The following is a 19,550-nucleotide window of genomic DNA, read 5'->3' on the forward strand; positions in this document are numbered from 1 at the left end:
ATTTCATAGCAGTTGAGCATATACCCGGTGCATGCATTAGTAAGTCTTGGACATCGAGTCCAGTCTTTCAGTTCAAAATCTCTATTCACATATAGTAAGTTTTCCACTGGAATTTCCATTATAATTTCTGGCTTTGGGACAAAAGCTATTCCATTCCATTGACATGTTCTCCGTGAATCTCCAAGTTGGTCAGAGACCCAATCCCTTTACCTGTGTGTGACTCCTCATCTTCCTGGGTTGGTTAATTATAAATCAGTTTCAGGCCACTTTTCAGTGGCCTCCGAACCCCAAAGCGAATGAATATGTTGGGGAAGGGGCACGTGAGTAGCTGTTTATGGAGCCAGGCGAGTCATCTCTCCTTATAAATATTTTCCAAAAGTAGCACTCTTTAAATAAAATATATTGTAATACACTGGAATATGCCTTGTTCTGGCTATGATACAAATATGTTAATGAAAGCAGTGTGAAAGCAAAAACCAGGCAAACCAGGTAGACATAGGGCGGGCACTTCCTACAGATTTCCTGTCCCTTCCCATCACCACTGAGGGAGCCTTGCTTTGCCCCAGAAGTGGAGAAAGTGGTTGTCTTAACACACTTGCCCTTGGTAGCTGTGCCACAGCAAAATGTCCTATTATATCTTTACCCCTTTTCTTTCTTCATCTAGAAGGACTTTCTTCCTTGTATTTCCAAATACAATTCTACTAATTTACCAAAAAAATTTAAATGCCTTAAACTTTCCTAATATCTCCAGATCAAAGTTGCCTTATTTCTCCTGAGTTCAAATATTCCTTGTCCTTCTATGTTAATATGCTTTCTTTTCACAGGATTTACCAGACTGTTACTCTTTTCATATCAGGAAACAAGTCTCATCACCTTTGTTCTTAGAAAAACATTTTAAGTAAAGACTTAACTACCTATTGAATTGAAATAGAATATATATTGTTGAGGTTTATTGTTGAAAAACAATGCATTTCTTAGAGGTATAATGTATATTATTGAGATTTATCATTCTCTCCTTCCAAGTGAAATAGGAGAGTTCCCTAATCCCCCCACCGACAGGACATGCAACAGAGAGGTGGTTTTTGTGTTCAGCCGCCACATACTCAAACCCCTTACGGGAGGAGGAGCATGCAGATGGGCAGGTGCAGGAGCCAGGGTGAGCTTTTTTGGGCTGTGGCCCCATGGTAGCATCTAGGGATGTGTTCCTGTCACTCTCAAAGCCCCAGTGAGTGCTCTTTTAGCTCTGCCATACACAGATGGCTTAAGTGTTAATCAGCTCAGTGCCCTCTTGCTGCCTGTTATTGTCTGACATCCAGGAAGAATCAAGTCACATGGACAAATTGAAGAATGGTAAATGTGGGGGATTTTATTGCTAAATATAGGTGGCTCTCAGTGGGATGGATGGGGAGCTGGAAATGGGATGCAATGGGAAGATGATCTTCCCCAGGGGTTCAGCCATGCTGGGGATGATCTCCTCTCTGAATGTCCCCAGATGAACTCCTCTCAGTGTTCAGATACCCCTTTTCTTCTCTCCTTCTCCGCCACACCACTTTGCTCCTCTGCTGCTCTTTTGCCCACGGAACCTGGAATTTGGGGTTTATATCGGTACAGAATAGGGGAATGTTGTGAGCCAAAAGGCAATTTTGGGGTATGAAAACAGGAGTGCCTGTTCCCATTTAGGACCATGGGTTTCCAGGCTTGAAAATGGGTTTTTTTTTGCCAGGGAACTGTACTCTTCTACCCAGTATTTCCATGCCTCCTCTCCATATCACAAGCAAACACCTCCTTGAAATTAGGTGTTCCCACGTGACTTGCATTGCATAACAAAATGAGAGCAGAAATGGAGGGTGTCACTTGTGAGTTGAAGCATGTAAGAGTGGTGTGTATCTCCCCACACTCTCTTCCCTTGCTGTGGAAGCCCCGGTAGATGTGGAGTTGCCTTACAAACCTGGCAGCCTGCAATGCTGAGCCTCCACATGAGGACAGTTGCCTTGGAGAGTTGCTGGGTGATGTCACTGAAATTTTGGAGCTGTTTGTTCCCCAGCACAATCAAATTTGTCGAGAGAGAGAGAGAGAGAGAAAGATTTGAATTCTAATCCTAGATTTGCAACTTCACAGTAATGTGACTATTGAGAAATTCAGAAAAATCTTATACCTCAGTTTCTTTGTTTGTAAAATGGAAGCTACTACTTCCTCTACCTTCCACATTTAACAGGTTATAGAAAATATCATAAGTATTGATCACATATAGATGCTTAATAAATAGTACCTATTAATCTATCTATAATATTATATCGTATATTTCTTATGTTAATGCACTTTCTAAGTCACCTAGCACAATGCCAAGAAAATATTATGGCCTGGGTAAAGTTGGCTAATAATCTGAATATTTGTAATAGAATACCTATGGACTATACAATGAGAGGCTTACAGAAGTACTCAAGAGACCAGTTCTAAATTAACAAAGAATGCAAATGAAGTCTGGTATAAAGTTGACCCTGACCTTTAGAGAATTCAGAGGGCAATGTGTTCTTAAGTAATGAACTGTACTTGCATAATATCTTCAATGTGTTGGTTCCAGCCCTTCAGCATACATTGCATACCAGACCTCCTTGTTCTTACTGCCTTGTTCCTAGATGACTGTTCTGTAATTAACCTTGGAAAACTCCCACCGTTCATTTTTCCTCCTCTTGTATCCTTCCTAATATATCATTTTGCCAGTTCAGGGGTTTGGCTTCATTCAACTTCTAAGGTTTTGATTTCTCAGACTCATTACACACTGGCAACATGCCATGATCATCAACACTAGCCATTTCTATTTAATAGAAAATTAATTATTCTACTTCATAACATTCATGGTTTTTTTTTTTTTTACTTTTTTACTGCTATTACTCTGTTTGCCTAAGAAAGATATGAGGTTAAAAAAACCACTTGTTACAAAATGGCATTTTGTTCTAAACGTCTAAATAATTTAAACTCAGTCATAAAGATTTAAAGGATAGTTTGTAACATGTTAGACGTCAGAGAAAGACCATGGGCTTTGGAATGATAGGAGAATCTGAATTTTAGCTTCTCTACTTGATAGTTCTTTATTTAGAGTAAATCTGGCTTTTTATAACCTCACTGTCATGTGAAGTTCAGATAATAATAACATTGACAGATTAGTAAGATTAGATGAAATAATATAAAAAATCCATATGAAACCCATAGAAGCGCCTACATAATGTTAGCACTGGATGAAAATGTGGGTTCCATCAAGGAAGTTACAGTTTACTTAGGAGATAAGTGGAAACATTTGAAATTGAAGAAGCAGCTCTGTAAAACTCATCTTGAATAAGCTTCTTCATCCACAGAAAGGGCAATTAAAGTCTGATTCCTGTGATAAGAATTTTAGGTGCACCAGCAGGGCACAGGAGGAGAAGGGCAGTGAGTGTAGGAGTTGAGAATTTTAGTGCTCAGAGAACTTTAAAAAGAAACCAATGATATGATGCAGGATTTGAGATTTTATCTGAACTCTGAAGTATAGATACAACTTGGATAGATGGAGACATTAGGTGGGTGGTAGAAAGCACAGCTGAACTGCTATGTTATGACAATAGAATTTTTTACATATATGGAAGAGAATAAGATGATCAACAGACTGGAGCTGTGAGTTTGCTTTAGGAACCAGCATAAAAATTGGAGAGAAGGATTGCATTCATTTAGGGAGAATTCGAGATACACAGTTACTTTCACTTTACCTTGAAGGAAATTTGGAGCCATTTTCGAGTAGTAACATGACAAAGCAGTGCTTTAGTATGATTCTCTCTGGCTGCTGTGTTTGCAAGATGATATCAGATGTAGGACACATTGGGGCAGAACAGCTTGTTAGAGAGATGATGAGAGTAATACTGATTTGGGAGATGGCGACTTGGAGTAGTGGCAAATGTGAATAGAGAATAAATGGTGACCTCCACAGCCATTCTCAGGAAACACTTATAGGGTTTGGCAGTAGATTCCTAACAGGAAATTAAGATGAGGTAATAGTTATGAATGACCTAGATGAGTGTGCTTCAAACTCAGAAAGTCCATCCCACTCACCAAGGAAATCTTTGAAAACTTCCTATTGTGAAGCATTCATTGAAATTTGCATGATGAATTACAAGAAAATTGTATGTTATTATATCTTAAGGTGGCCTGGTACCTAATAGACCTATGGACTCAAAATGGAAAGATGTGGATCTCTTGGATTTTATGTGTTTATCCATTTTTGCATCATGGAGCTAGAGACACAGAAGACAACGTAGACAAGTTCCTGCTCTACTCTAAATGTGAAGATGGCTTCTGTCTCCAGAAAGGGCTTGTTCCATCATATCGATGATTATATAACCTGAAAATTCCTCATGTGGTTGACTTTCAACCCTTGTGTGTGTCTGACCCTACTCTTTTCCTTTTATCAATGATAGTTTATGCATCAACTCCTCCTTTGTTTTTTTTTTTTTTTTTTTGAGACGGAGTTTCGCTCTTGTTACCCAGGCTGGAGTGCAATGGCGCGATCTCGGCTCACCGCAACCTCCGCCTCTTGGGTTCAGGCAATTCTCCTGCCTCAGCCTCCTGAGTAGCTGGGATTACAGGCACACACCACCATGCCCAGCTAATTTTTTGTAGTTTTAGTAGAGACGGGGTTTCACCATGTTGACCAGGATGGTCTCGATCTCTTGACCTCGTGATCCACCCGCCTCGGCCTCCCAAAGTGCTGGGATTACAGGCTTGAGCCACCGCGCCCGGCCTAACTCCTCCTTTGTTAACAACAAACTCTCATTTAGGTAATTCACCCCAATGGGAAATTAAAATGCCACCAAGTCAGGGGGAAAAATGAACTAAATTAAAAAATATGCTAAGTGCTAAGTGGGAACAAAATGTGTACATAAATTTATATCTTTTAGCTCGACAGTTAAAAAACTGCATCAAGAGCACAGATATAGAGAGATCATTTAGTTCATTCAAATAATTCCAGCAGTTATCAACCCTGACTATGTAGGATAATTTTACAGGAACTTCTGATAGATACCAATCTCAGGACCTCATCCTCAGAGATTCTGTTTAATGATGTATAGAGGGATACCTTGAGATCAGGGCATTTTGAAATCTCCCTAGGAAATTGAAAAGTACAACTAGGGTTGAGACATATTCTTCTGTACCCTGGCCTGGCTGCTCATTAGGATCAAATGGGGAGTCTTTTTTAAAAAAAATGCCCAGTTTCAACTCCCAAAAGATTCTCATGTAAGTGGCCTTGGGCAAAATCTGAGCATTGATCTATTGGAAAGTTCTCCATGTGATTCTTCTGTAAAGCCAGTTTGTGAATCAATGAGCTGTGGAGTAACTCCTAAACATCAAAATCCCCTGATGAGGTTGTTAACACAAAGGATTACTGAATCCCATTTCCACAGACTCCACTTCAGTAGGTATGGGTGGAACCAGAGAATTTATATATCTAACAAGTTCCCAGGTTTGGTTGGTGTTGCCAGTATGGGTACTCCATTTTGAGAACCACAAAAGTAAAACTCATCTATATTAAAAATATGTTGGTAGAGTGTGGTGGCTTATGACTGTAATCCCAGCACTTTGGGAGGCCAAGGCAGGTGGATCACAAGGTCAGGAGTTCAAGACCAGCCTGACCAAGATGGTGAAACCCCGTCTCTACTAAAAATACAAAAATTAGTTGGGCGTGGTGGTGGGCACCTGTAATTCCAGCTACTCAGGAGGCTGAGGCCGAGAATGGCTTGAACCCAGGAGGCAAAGTTTGCAGTGAGCTGAGATCACACCACTGCACTATAGGCTGGGTGACAGAGTGAGACTCCATCTCAAAAAAACAAAAAAACAAAAAACAAAAAAACTCCAAAGCAGATTAGTCTCCTTTGTAGATATCTTTCAATACTTTAGTCTCACTTTGATACAATCCATTTTATTTCCTTAACAAGGTCTTAGTTATTTGAAGTTGAGATGGCCAGTGAATCCATATGAACACTACTAGTCACCAATTAATTCCTTCACATTTTATCCCTCCTCCCCGAAAACGGTAATTAATTTTCTGTAATTTCAGTTCAGAAGAAATGTAAGCAAATAACTGCAAAGCATTCAAAATTTGATTTTTGACTATTAAGGGTTAAGGTCCACTGACTCACAGTAATTAAAAAAAATTATAAAAACACAAAAGAGTAGGGGGTGTGGATAAGATACCATTGTAGGTATTGTATAATAAAACTCAAGGTCACGCTGACCCATAGTGTTAGGGAATGCCATCTACTAAGCACAAAGGAAAACAAATTGTCACATTTTTTTTTCTGTCAGTGGTTGTAAATGAAAGAAGATATTTTGAGGAACAGGATTAATAAAACATTAAAATAACTAGGAAAAAAAGGCTGGTAATTAAAGACATACTGTAATTCAAACCCAGCCTGAATAATGGCTCTTCTCTTCCGATTCCGCTTCTTTTTAATTACAGAAATAACAGTTCTTCCTAGATTAGCCCTCTCCTGTCTGTCATCTCCAACTGATACAAAGCCAGTTTTAAAAAGAACAAACCTACAAAAATTATTCATGCTTTCTGCCTCCATGTTTTTCTTTCCAACCTAGTTCCTCCAGCAAATGTAACAGAGCAACCGAACCATCAACCAGTACAATGACTTCTACGCGTCAGGGCTTGGCCACACCATAGTCATCAGATTATTCTATCACAGGGTTTCTCAACCGTGGAATACGGTCTCCAAGGGGAACAAGCCAGAGAGGGCTCAGGATCATTTGTATACAGCAGTAGGCAAAGGGAAATCTTTCCCCAAAGGGCACATTGGGATTGCTAGGCGAGGGCTGCTCAATCCATTAAAAGTTTAAACTGGAAAAAAAGAAAAAACCTTTTGAAAAAACACAAAAAGCAACCTGTTCTAGATTTTAAGTATAAAAAATAGTTTATTCAGGGGACTGAAATGTTGACAGGGAATCAATTGGGAGGATATTTTCAATCAGGACAGTCTGACTGACACCTTTCATATTATTAATGCATATACTAGGAGACATGAAATTTGAAGGGCAGGCATTGTGCTAAGTCAAACTTCTACCTTAAAAATGCATGACATGTTGTAAGTCAAAGTCAGTTATTAAATGAATGTGCTCTGATCCCTAAATACTTTATTCTACCATCATGTTTAATTAATCAGAAACACCATACATGGGGTTCTTTAGGAAGTGATGAGCAAAACCCATCAAAAATTAAAACAATAAATAACAGCTATCTTTAAAAATAGGGAATAAGTGCAAGGTGATTTAAGTAGAAGTAAAAAAAAATTTGCATGATTCTTTAAATAGATGATAGATACAATATAATAATTTTGGAGCCCCATAATTCCACAGCATATTTACCTTTTCAAGTCTGTCATTTTTTCACTATTAAAACAATCATATCAAATAGGTAGAGCACATCAATATTCCAATTTCACAGATACATACACTGAGTCAAGAAAAAGTTAAGTGTCTATTAAGTCATCCAGCTTACTGGAAATGGAACTGAGACTAGAAAGCATGTCTTCTAAATCCCACCTCTTCTCCAAAGGTAGTGTCAGGACATAGAAAGCAGAAGTTAAACTGTATGTGCTATTCTGTTTTCCATATTTATTTTTCTCAAGAAGTAATTAAAAAAACATTAGTGATAATGCATGTGAAACACTTTACTCAATGCTAAATTGTGCAAACACTTTGCAAAGGAGTAGCAGTTTCTTAAAAAAAATAACGAAGGATTACTATATGACCCAGCAATTCCACTCCTAGCCATGTACCCAGGATAACTGAAAATATATGTCTATGTAAAAACTTACAATTAAATATTTGTAGCAGCTTTATTTAAAATAGACAAAAGTGGAAATAACCCCGTCGAAATATAAGTCAATGATTTATGGTTAAGTAAAACATGTTGTATACATAACAATGAAATATTATTTGGCCAGAAAAAGAAATGAAGTGTTTTCTCCTTTTTTCTTTTTCTTTTTTTTTTTTTTTTGTAGCATGTCCTGACCTTGAAAACCTTATGTGAAGTGAAAGAAGGCAGTTACAAAGAACCACATATTTTTGATAGCATTTATATGACGTGTCTAGAACAGGCAAATCTATAGAGATAGAAAGTAGGTTAGTGGCTGCTTGGTACTGGAGTCTGTATGCAGGGATTGGAGCCTGTTGGCTAAAAAATAGTGTTTCTTTCTGTGGTGACTTTTTAAAAGAAGTTCTTAAATTGATTGTTGTGCTGTTTGCACAATGCTGTGAATATGCTAGAAGTTATTGAATGATACATTTTCAATGGGTGACTTGTATGGTAGGTAAATCATGTCTCAATAAAACTGTTAAAAAACACACAAGCATACTCTGTTTCAAATGGTGTCTAAGATCATCTCTGAATCCAAAAGAGATAAAAGAAACTCTCTTCCTTTACTTCCTTTACGTCATTAGTCTTCCCAGTTTTTAGGATCCAGAATTCAAGTTCTTGTGATAGGTAATTTGCAAAGTATGAAGGAGTTTGATCCCCTTTGATTTGCCTGAGATCTAAACCCAGATGTAGTACTTTGATGGGCATTCTGAGTTTTCAACATCTCATTGACAGAAAGACCACCTGGAAGGAAACAGTCCTTCTGTACAAAAGACACTGAGTATTCCTTTATTATTGTTATTTTTTTTTTGTGACAGGCTCTCACTCTGTTGCCCAGGCTGGAGTGCAGTGGCACAATCCCAGCTCACTGCAACCTCCTCCTCCAGGTTCAAGTGATACTCCTGCCTCAGCCTCCCGAGTAGCTGGGATTACAGGCCACCTCACCCTACTAATTTTTGTATTTTTAATAGAGACGGGGTTTCACCATGTTGGTCAGGCTGGTCTCAAATTCACGACCTTGTGATTCTCCTGCCTTGGCCTCCTAAAGTACTGGGATTACAGGCATGAGCCACTGCGTCTGGTTGACTCTGAGTGTTCTCTAATCTTGTATCTATTTTTGTTTCTGTCTCTTACCTGGATTCTCGTGTTGCATCATCCACACTTCCATACAGCAATTCATGACTTCAACTCCAGGCCATTACATTGGCGAGTTTAAAAAACACTGTAGCCAGGAATGGTGTCTCACGTCTGTTATCCCAGCGTTTTAGGAGGCTAAGGTGGGAGGATGGCTTGTGGCCAGGAGTTCAAGACCAGCCTGGGCAACATAGTGAGATCCTGTCTCTACAAAAAAATGAAAAACTTAGCCAGACATGTGACTGTTAAGCTTGCTCTGAATTAAGAGACCACCTAAACAGACTTTGTGTAAGCAGCAAGGCTATTTATTCACTTGGGTGCCAGCAGGCTGAGTCCGAAAAGAAAGTCAGCAGAGGGTGGTAGGATAGGAGCTGGTTTTATAGGATTGGGGTACGCAGTGGAAAGTTATAGTTCAGGAGGTTTTTGCAAGCTGATGGGGGAGTGTCACAGGGTCCAGTGTCACAAGGTTGGCTTATCAGTTGAGGCAGGAACAAAGCATAATGTCGCAAACTTGGTTAATCAGACGCTGGAGGAGCTAGCTATTCTTCTTTTGAGATTTTCCTGTTTCCTCAGACTTTCTGGCTCTGGGAGGCCATCTGGAGGTGCATGTGTCGGTCACAGGAGTCACTATGGCTTGATTATGATGTAGTCCATGGAGCAGTCAGTTCAAAGGACTTTGCAGAGACCACATGCCTTAGTCCCAGCTACTAGAGAGGCTGAGGTAGGAGGACTGCTTAAGCTAAGGAAGTTGAGGCTGCATGAACCCTGATTAAACCACAGCACCACAGCCTGGGCACACAGCAAAATGCTGCTTCTAAACAAAAAATAAAATTTAAAAAAATGAATAAAGACAAATTTAAAAATAAACACTATAACCATTATTATTTACTTGACTTCCCATCTTTTTTTCTAGTTTTTTAGAGAAATGGCTGTAAGTATCTCTGCAAATCACTTACCTAATCACTAGCTTAATTTGATATAATAAAATAAAATTGACATAAAATCATTCCCATAGTAACTATCCACACAATTAGATACAATAATTCTCTAGTTTTAAAAGGTAATTATTCTCTTATCAGGTGCAAAGTTAACCTAAAACAGCACAATGTATTTCTAAAAAAGGCATTAGTCAAGTCTAAGCAGACATATTAAACAATAAAAAGAGGTGATTTCATCATATGCACATGCTGAAAACATTTTTCTCATTTAATTATATAAAGATTGTGAACTCTGATGGAAAGATGTGTTTTTTAATACATTTTTATGCCCTTAAATTTCTTGAATATCTAGAATAATTCCTACCATATAATGGGTGCTTAATGTGAATGAATGAATAAACAAATGAGTGAATGAAAGTCTGAATTAGTCACATCTGTTTTTAACAGACTGGAATCAAAGAGTCCTGGACCCGAGACATGATTTTTTCAATTACTGTTTTTGTACGTGCGTGTAATTTGATATTGGTTAGACTTAGTTTTCTCATCAGCTACATGGGGTTGCTGATGAGTTGTGAGCATAAATAATGGTGTGAACCCAGAAAATCTGAGACAGGTCATAGTTAATTTAGAAAGTTTATTTTGCCCAGGTTGATGACATGCCTATGACACAGCCTCGGGAAATCTTGATAACATGTGCCCAAGGTGGTCGGGGCACAATTTGGTTTTATGCATTTTAGGGAGACATGAGACATCAATCAATATATGTAAGATGTACATTGGTTCCATCTGGAAAGACAGGACAACTTGAAGCAAAGGCAGGAGGACTTGTGGAGGTGGAGCCTCCAGGTCACAGATAGGTGATAGACACAAAATAATAGGTTGCATTCTTTTGAGTTCCTGATCAGCCTTTCCAAAGGAGGCCATCAGATATGCATCCATCTCAGTGAGCAGAGGGATAACTTTAAAAAGAATGGGAGGCAGGGTTTATCCTAAGTAGTTTCCAGCTTGAGTTTTTCTTAGTGATTTGGGGGTCCCAAGATATTTTCATTTCACAACAGCATACAGTTCCTGAAAAAAATCGATGGCATTCAAAACATGTAGACTATTAGCTTATAGGCATTATTTTGTGTAATAATCAGGCTGGTCACAGAAGAAGTCAGAACTTATAGATAATCGGGAGAGGAAAGAGTAAGAGGGTGAAACCAAAGCAAATTTATCAGCTGAATATGATTTGGATCAGCCTGATGATTTTGAAAAACTATGAGGAAAGAATCCCAAATTTATTGCAAATCATCATTATGGTTTTTTGCAAATCATGCCCTCCACTCTGTGAAGCAGACATTTTTCTTACTGTCCTGAAAACTTTGATTGTGAGGACTTGTAAAGAAATAAATTATGACTTAAAGAAAGGTCAAAAATAATCTATTCCAGCTGTGGCTTGAGGAAACTAATTTGAATTTAAAAGAAAGCAAAATCCTTTTTTATTTTCCTCTTTCCGCTCAAGATTTTTAATATTGTGGAATCCTAACAGATATCATTTCATGGCATCAAAAGAGAACTCAAAAGGAACATTTAAATGGTGGAAAATCTACCAATTGTTTGGAAAAGAAACCCTGATAAATTTATTGGAAAAGTAAATTATGTACGGTGGCTGCCAGGCCCAGACAAAGGTTGTTCTTCCCCAAACATGGCACCCAAATCCTTCCCTGCTCTGCTGCCTCACCCAACCACTTCCCATGTAGTCACTTGCGATTTTTGGTTAGCACATAGCTTCATTGTTTTGTCCAATAGTCCTCCAGAGTTCACTGCAATCCTGCTATTTGGGAGTGTATACTTGGCTAGCAAGTAATGGAGAAGACATGGTTTCATTCCCTGCAAGACCCTAAAATCTGCTGTAGAAAATTCATCCTTCTTTCTACCACTCAATATTTCTTACCATCTTATTTTATCACTGAAGCTTTGGGAATTTAGTAGAGTGCTCTCTTAACACTTATTGTTACTTTTCAGCCATTTTGGTGAGCTAAAACTTTTCAGTTATATAATAGCTCATTTTCCTGAATTTTTTTCTTGGCATGGAAAGAATTGCATTGCAGACTATATGAAATAAACATATTTGACCAGCTCCCAACTACTCTGGTCAGATAAGCTTTCTTTTGAGCTCATATTGTTTAAACCTTCTGCCAAATGTTCAGAATACTTCTTTTTAAAAGAGTTTTGTGGAAGATAGGTTATTTGGCAAAGTAATACCACTAAAAGATATGAGAATAAAATTATTTATTCTACAAAAAATACTTAAATTTTAATGTGAGATTAGACTTGGCAAAGTCCTTTTTGTTGATTTCTTATGATGAGATAAATCTTCAAATATTTACTATATCTTATGCTATTTGCAAGTATTTAGAGAAATTTTAATTTCATGCTGTGTCATTTTATATGGGGTTAGGCATCCCTAATTAGACTATATGTATAAGATGCATATGGAACATAAATGAATTTTGTGTTTAGACATAGGTTCCATCTCCAAGATACCTCGTTATTCATATGCAAATATTTCTTAGTCTGAAAATATCCGAAATCCGAAACACTTCTGGCCCTAAGCATGGTAGAAAAAGGATACTCAATCTGTAATTGATATTTCAGATTGAAACAAGTATATCTGTTGGAAAGCTAAAGAAAGATTGAGATTTCTCTGTTTTTTTTCTTTGTCTCTTTCTTCTAAGGTAACATTCACCAAGACAGATCATATACAGAGCCATAAACAGTCTTAATATTTCCAATCATTGAAACCATGTGGGTATGATTTCTAACTACAATAAAATCAGTATAGAAATCTAAATGAGAAAACATTTCAAACATTCCCAAACATTTGGAGCCCTAAAAACATACCACCCGGTAGGCCATGAATCAAAGGAGGAATCAAGAATTAACTACAAAGAGTAAATTGAATATAAATGAAAATGAAACATTAAAATTTAATGCATACAGTTAAAGTATTGCTTGGAGTTTTTCCCATAACTTCTAGAAGAAATACGGAGCAAAACATTTATATGATTGGATAGGCAAAAATGTTTAGGACACAAAAAACATGAGTCTTAAAAGAAAAAAATGATGAATTAGATTTCATTCAAATTAAAAACTTTTAGTCTTTAAAAGACACCATTTAGAAATTAAAAAGCAAGCCACAGATTGGGAGAAAATATGGACAATACTTACTTCTGACAAATAATTTATAAGCCTAATACATTAAGAACTCCTACAACTCAGTAAGACAACTTTGAAAATGGCCAGAATATTTGAACAGAAAGCTCAGAAAAGAAAATGTGCAAATGAAAAATAACATGACAAGATGCTTAATATCATTAGTCATTGGGAAAAGACAAATAATTGAAATAATAGGTGGTGGGGAGTGTTGCTGAAGATACAAAGCAACTTGAAAATATTCTTGCTACTATTGGAAAAAGTAAAATGTTGCAATCACTTTGGAAAAAAAATTTGGCAGGTTCTTTTTATAAGGTTAAACATTCACTTATCATACAACTCAGCAATTCTACTCTTAGGTATTTACCCAAGAGAAATGAAAGCATATATTCATATGAAGACTTAGCATGAATGTTCATAGCAACTGTGGTCGTAATAGCAAAAAAACTAGAAACCAACAGTCTATCAAGAGATAAATATGTAAACAAATTGTAGTATGTCCATACAATGAAATACTTGTTAGAAACAAAAAAACACAAATCTGTAATATATGCAACAGCATATGTGAATATAAAAAATATGCTGTGTAAAAGAAGCAGACCTAAAGGAATAGATACTGTACGATTTCATTTATATACAATTCTACCAAAGGGAAAACAATTTATAATGATAAAGTATAGTAGGCCAGGTACGGTGGCTTATTGCCTGTAATCCCAGCACTTTGGGAGGCCAAGGTGGAAGGATTACTTGAAGTCAGTAGTTCAAGACCAGCCTGGCCAACATGGTAAAACTCTACAAAAAATACAAAAATTAGCTGGTCATGGTGGTGGGTGCCTGTAGTCCCAGCTACCCAGAGGCTAAGGCAAGAGAATCGCTTGAACCTGGGAGGTGGAGGTTGTAGTGAGCTGAGATGGTGACACTGCTCTTCAGCCTGGGTGACAGAGTGGTGAGACTTGGTCTCTCAAAAAAAAAAAAAAAAAAAAAAAAAAAAAAAAGAAAGCGTATTGGTGATGGCCAAGCACCATGATTGAGGAGGTAAAGTTGAGTTCCTAGGAAAACGAAGTAACTTTTTGTTTTGGTGGTGGTTACTTGCTGTACACATTTACCAAAAACCATTGAACTATATACTTAAAAGCGGTGCTTTTCTATGAAAATTATGCCTCAATTAAGTTGATTTTTTTCAAAGCTGACAAAAAAACCTCACCAAGATCAGCTTTATATTGATGAACTAAAGAATTAGGTTTTTCCCTTGTTTTACATTTTTTCTTCTCATTCCTAATTAAAAAAAAAATGTGCAAGTATTTCTTCTGAAGTAGAAAAACATCAATATTCTTAAAATCTCATACAAATTTCCATGTAGGTTTGCTCTCTTGTGTTTCATCCTGCCTTGTTATTTCTTTGCTTCTTAGAAAAATTGGAACACTAAGGGAGTATTAAAAAGGATATCTCACTTATTGTCCAATTTTTAGGCCACATCCTTTTAAAGTAAAATATCCCTTGCACACAAGGTCTTCTACATGTTTTATAGCTAGAAAATTATGTGGGCTGAACTGCTCAGCAGAGCTATTGTTTATGATTATTCCGCTGCCTTATCTCGACCTTTATGTAGTAAAAGTTCAGCTTCTGTGGAACATAAAGAAGAGCGTTTCATTTAGTATTTCCAGGGAATCGCTGACCCCTCCTTGTTCTCTGGTCTTAAAGACTCCTTAGCAAAGTTAACATTGGAGACTCCCAGTTTCTACAGGCAGTCTGATTAAGCAGGTTGTTGAAATGGTATAAGGGGTAATTTTGTGTACATTCACTTAAAAAGTAAAAAAGAATACCCTGGCACAAGGCCATGTTGCCCTCTACTACTTAGTAAAATTAATTAAATTGGCCTATTCCTAGGAGAGGTTTTCTGCTTGAGTTTGAATAGTTAGTGCAGGTAAGGTTTACAAAACTTTGTTTGGATAGGTGTTCAATTAGATTTTCCAATTTAGGCTGTGCTGAGCTGATATGCATTTTTGAGCCATTCGGTGCATTTTGATTTTCTAATTTTCTGGGTCATGTTTTCCAGCACTATAGAGGCTAAAAGAACATACTTGATGAATGAGTGAAATCAAAAAGGAAACAAAGCATTACTAATATGTGGAGAGAACCCAAAGAAAATATTCACAGGCCCCTTCTTCATTTATCTTTTAGTGGCATTTCTTACTATTGTCATTCATTCACTTATTCGTTCTTATGTGATCTGTTATTTTTTCATTTATTTTGTCGTTTGTTTATTGAGTCCATACTAAGTACCCAGACCTCCAAGATGCAAGGATAATAACAGCTACCATTTTTGGAACTTCTTAGGTTTGTGGCATTGCAGGTACTGTGTTTCTAATGTTAACCTTATTTTTGAAAGCAAGGTCTAATTATCCATTTTCCTAGATGAAGGCAAATGAAACTAAACTAGGATTTGAACTTAAATATTACCAATTGGAAAATTCAAACCCATTTCACTAAACTATCCTGCCTTCCAAGTCATATTCTAGAGACAAACCCAAAAGGTTTAATAGTTTAATAGGTTTAATAGGTTTAAATCAAGACAGCATGCAAAGCTAGAAGAAGCACAAGTCTAGGAGGTAAGAATTCTAATCCTAGCCTTGAGAAACTAGACTTGGGATTGTGGAGAGATACTTTATCTATAGGAGATGGATGTATAAATCCCTTACAAAACAGGAAGTGCATTAAGTTATTTTTTATAATTGCTTCTCTTCCAATTGTAAACATTTCTAATTCTGTCATTTTTGCCTTGTAAATTTTAAACTGACTTGAAATTTCAGTTTTCAGAGATTTTGCAATTTTAAAAATTGTTTTCTGCTTTCTCTCTTTTCTAACTAGCTCATCGGTTAAGCTCCAAAATGATTAAAAAAAAAAAAAAAAGAGAGAGATATTGGTTACCTAATCTGGGGGGAAATCAGATATTGAACTATCAACTGATTCCAAGTTATGTCAAGCAATTTGTGAGCCTGTGGCTCTGAAGCTCTACTTTCTCACATTCCTTTTGGCATTGGTCCTTGAACACGACAACATAACGATGTTCTCAATTTGGTGATTTTAAAAATATTTTAATCTTAATGAATGAATACAGAATAAGTTGTGTTTGCTGAGCTCAAATCTCAAGTGTGAGAAAACTATATTTCAGCTGTATGTCCTGTTACACAGTGTTCTTGGAACTTCTCATATGTCATTCTGTCTGTTCATGTGCAATCTGATAACTAACTACAATTAGCAAATGAAATATTTATATATGCTGCCACATAGTCAGTCCATATGTGCAAAATATTGCCAGTTCCTCAGTAGCATTTAGCATCACCCACTGTTATGTTAGTTTCTTGAAATAGACCTTATGGTGCCTTACAAAGTATGTCCAAAATGCATGCAACTCCCTTGCTTTGCGTGTTTATAGTAGAGCTGAAGTCAGCCTCAGTGAGGTTTGTTCTCTAACAAAATTCAGCACCACCAACACAGAGTTGTCTTTTGTGTTACTCATATCCTTAACTTATAAGTCACTCCATGTCCTACAGAGCAGTGTACATCCACATGGCCCAACCGGTTACTATTTGATTTTATAAAATTTCTAGTCGTTGACCCAACAGAAATAATTGAAGGTCACACTGAGAATCTCAAAAAGTAAATTTAAACCATGAACAGAGACCCATTCTCTATAATCAGCACATGAGCAATACGAAGAATTTGTTGACTTCAAAAAAACTCTTCCTGAAAGTGCAAATTTATAAATGGAAAGAAAACATGCATTGGATTGACTTCTGAATTCCACAAAAAGAGTCAACAGTTGAAAGAATATAGGGCAGCTGCCCTCAGTGAAATATCCGTATGTGTAGGCTTTCTCTCCTCCTAAGTCTGATCACATTACATTGAGTAGTGGAGAGTGCAAGGGGGTGAGATTCCACCTGCAAGCTTAGGTTTGTGTATAACCTTATTTATCAAAAAGGTTCAAGAGATCCCAAATAAATCACAACTCAAGAGAAAGAAGGGAGAGGGAATGGGAAAGAGATGGAAAAGAAGGAGAGGTGAAGGAGAACATGAGGTGATTGACATGCCCCTTGTGAGGGGATCTGGTACTTGTGCTGCTGAACTGATGTTACAGCCAATTGAAATTGCTGAAATGTAGTGAGCAGAGAAAGGTCCTGGTTATTAGACCAATATAAATAAGAATGTCTCTAACTAAACACGGCTAAGGTCTAGTTCCAGGGGATATTGATGCCATTAATTTATGACCTGTATGATTTTAATAATACAAACCTTGTTAATAATGCAGTCTCTTGAAATGTACAATTCCACAGCTCTTAAGAACAACCTTGAAAAAGAAGGTACTTTATGCTACAATGATGACGTCATGTCACTACAATTTGAAGGAGGGAGGGATGCATTATTTCCTGTCCTTTTATATTGTAATAGATTTGTGGTGGGATGGTTTAAGAGACTCCTGCTGTCTCAAACTGTTCCCTTCAAGTGCTGACCATGAACTGGGCTCAGAGGTGATTTGGACACTTAACATTCTCAAGGACAAAAATTTCTTCCTATGTGGCAGAGGGAACAAGATGGGAAGAAAAGATTATTTTATCATTCTGCTTTACTGCCATCAAGGCAAGCTTAGAGTCAGGGGAAAGACTAAAAAACAGAGATTCCAATACTGAGCTTGCAGTGCCTAATTACATACCATATAAATTAATGGCACAAATGCCTACAAAGGAATAAAAATACACAGTGCTATTTAAGCAATGGTTTAAACAAATACAGCATATTTTCAGTTAGAAATGCTAACTTGGCCACTCACTGCCAAATCTCTTTGCAAGGCCTGTCGGCCACACTGTTTCCTCCACCACCGTGACAGATTGGACTTAATTGAAAATTTGCTAGTTTAGAGCTATTGTTGAAAACTTGTATCCTGAAAGAAAATCGGCATGGTGATTGTCCTTCAGCCTATTTTTATATAGGTTCTTCATCCTGGTCATCATTTTTTTAGGACTTAATATGAATATTTCCCAAAGCCATCAAAAATATGTAACAGAGGTATACTCTATTTTAAAATGATCAAAGTCTCAGAGACCATTACTAGTCCTGCTTTTCTTGTTTCTGGACATCAGTGAACTTTCTGGGCCCTATTTATTACAGGGGATGGTTTTCAAAGGGCCACTTGTAACCTAGTTAGCTTGCTCTCAGAATGAAGTGAGATGAGCCAACTGGAATAAATAATCTATAGGAAAGGGAGAAGCATGAAGGTAAATAAGGAAAAAGATAGGACATCAAGGAGTTCATGAGTCTAACTGTCCCAGTTGGGAACACTCACTGCCATATTTCTTTAAGTCATGTTTCCTACATTTCTCTCCAAAGCCTATTGCTGCATGTGACTTAGATCATCCTCATGGACAAAATCAGTTTCAGTGAGCTGTCATGTAATGATCTGTCTTTCACAAAAATTATCGGGGGTTTTCTGTGTCCAGAGGTACAATGCAGGCAAGTTTTATGAGCCTTTTCAAAGGAAATAGAAAGTGTGGTTGCTACTCAGAAAGTAATAACTTGCTTGTGCCTCAGTAAATACCAGTAAGTAGTTACCGTGATGCCTGTGATCCTAAGGAGCCGCAATGCCTTGCTACTCAACCTTTGCTCACAAATCAGCATTGTCAGGATTACCTCGGAGCCTGTTGCAGATGCAGATTATCAGGCACTGCTTAAATCTGCAATTTGGCAAGATCCTACAGTGATTCGGTATGCTCTCAAAACCCCAGAGGCATCTCCCCAATGAATATGTATGGGATACCTGTGTGAATTTCCTTGAAAAAGTCTTTCAGTTTAGAAAGTATCCTCTACTTTTCTTATTCTCCTTTTTAACCACATAGATCTGCAAAACAGATGGTTACATTTAGAATTTAAGGAAACAAGTCCAGGAACGGCAGCCTGATTTTTGACACTGGAATTTCCACCAACCAGGTGCTTAGTCCATTTGGAGACAGGAAACAACCCCCAAAGAGTGGGGACTAAGGATGCTGTGGGATGATGGCAAACTCAATTGCACACAGGTGCAGAGGACACGTTAAGTAGCTATTGCGCTGACACGTATTAGCATCAGCTATGTAAGCATAATTATTGGTCAAGGGCAGATTGTTGTAAAACAGCTAATAAACAGGAAACATTAACTTCCCTCACACCGGGACTTTGCAAAACCAATATTAGGCCGATGTGTTCAGTACATGTATTTTCTCTGAAGCCAATTAACCTCTTTATTGGAAAACAAGAGCTTCGTTATTGTTGAACATGGCAGCTAATCCTTCACAGTAGATAACTTTCATTGAGCAAGAGTGGAAAGAGTTGTGTTTACTTCACTGACTAATATTCCTATA

Source organism: Sapajus apella, unplaced genomic scaffold (assembly GCF_009761245.1).
Source record: "Sapajus apella isolate SASKATOON/1434 unplaced genomic scaffold, GSC_monkey_1.0 scaffold8, whole genome shotgun sequence".
NCBI classification, from domain to species: Eukaryota; Metazoa; Chordata; class Mammalia; order Primates; family Cebidae; genus Sapajus; species Sapajus apella.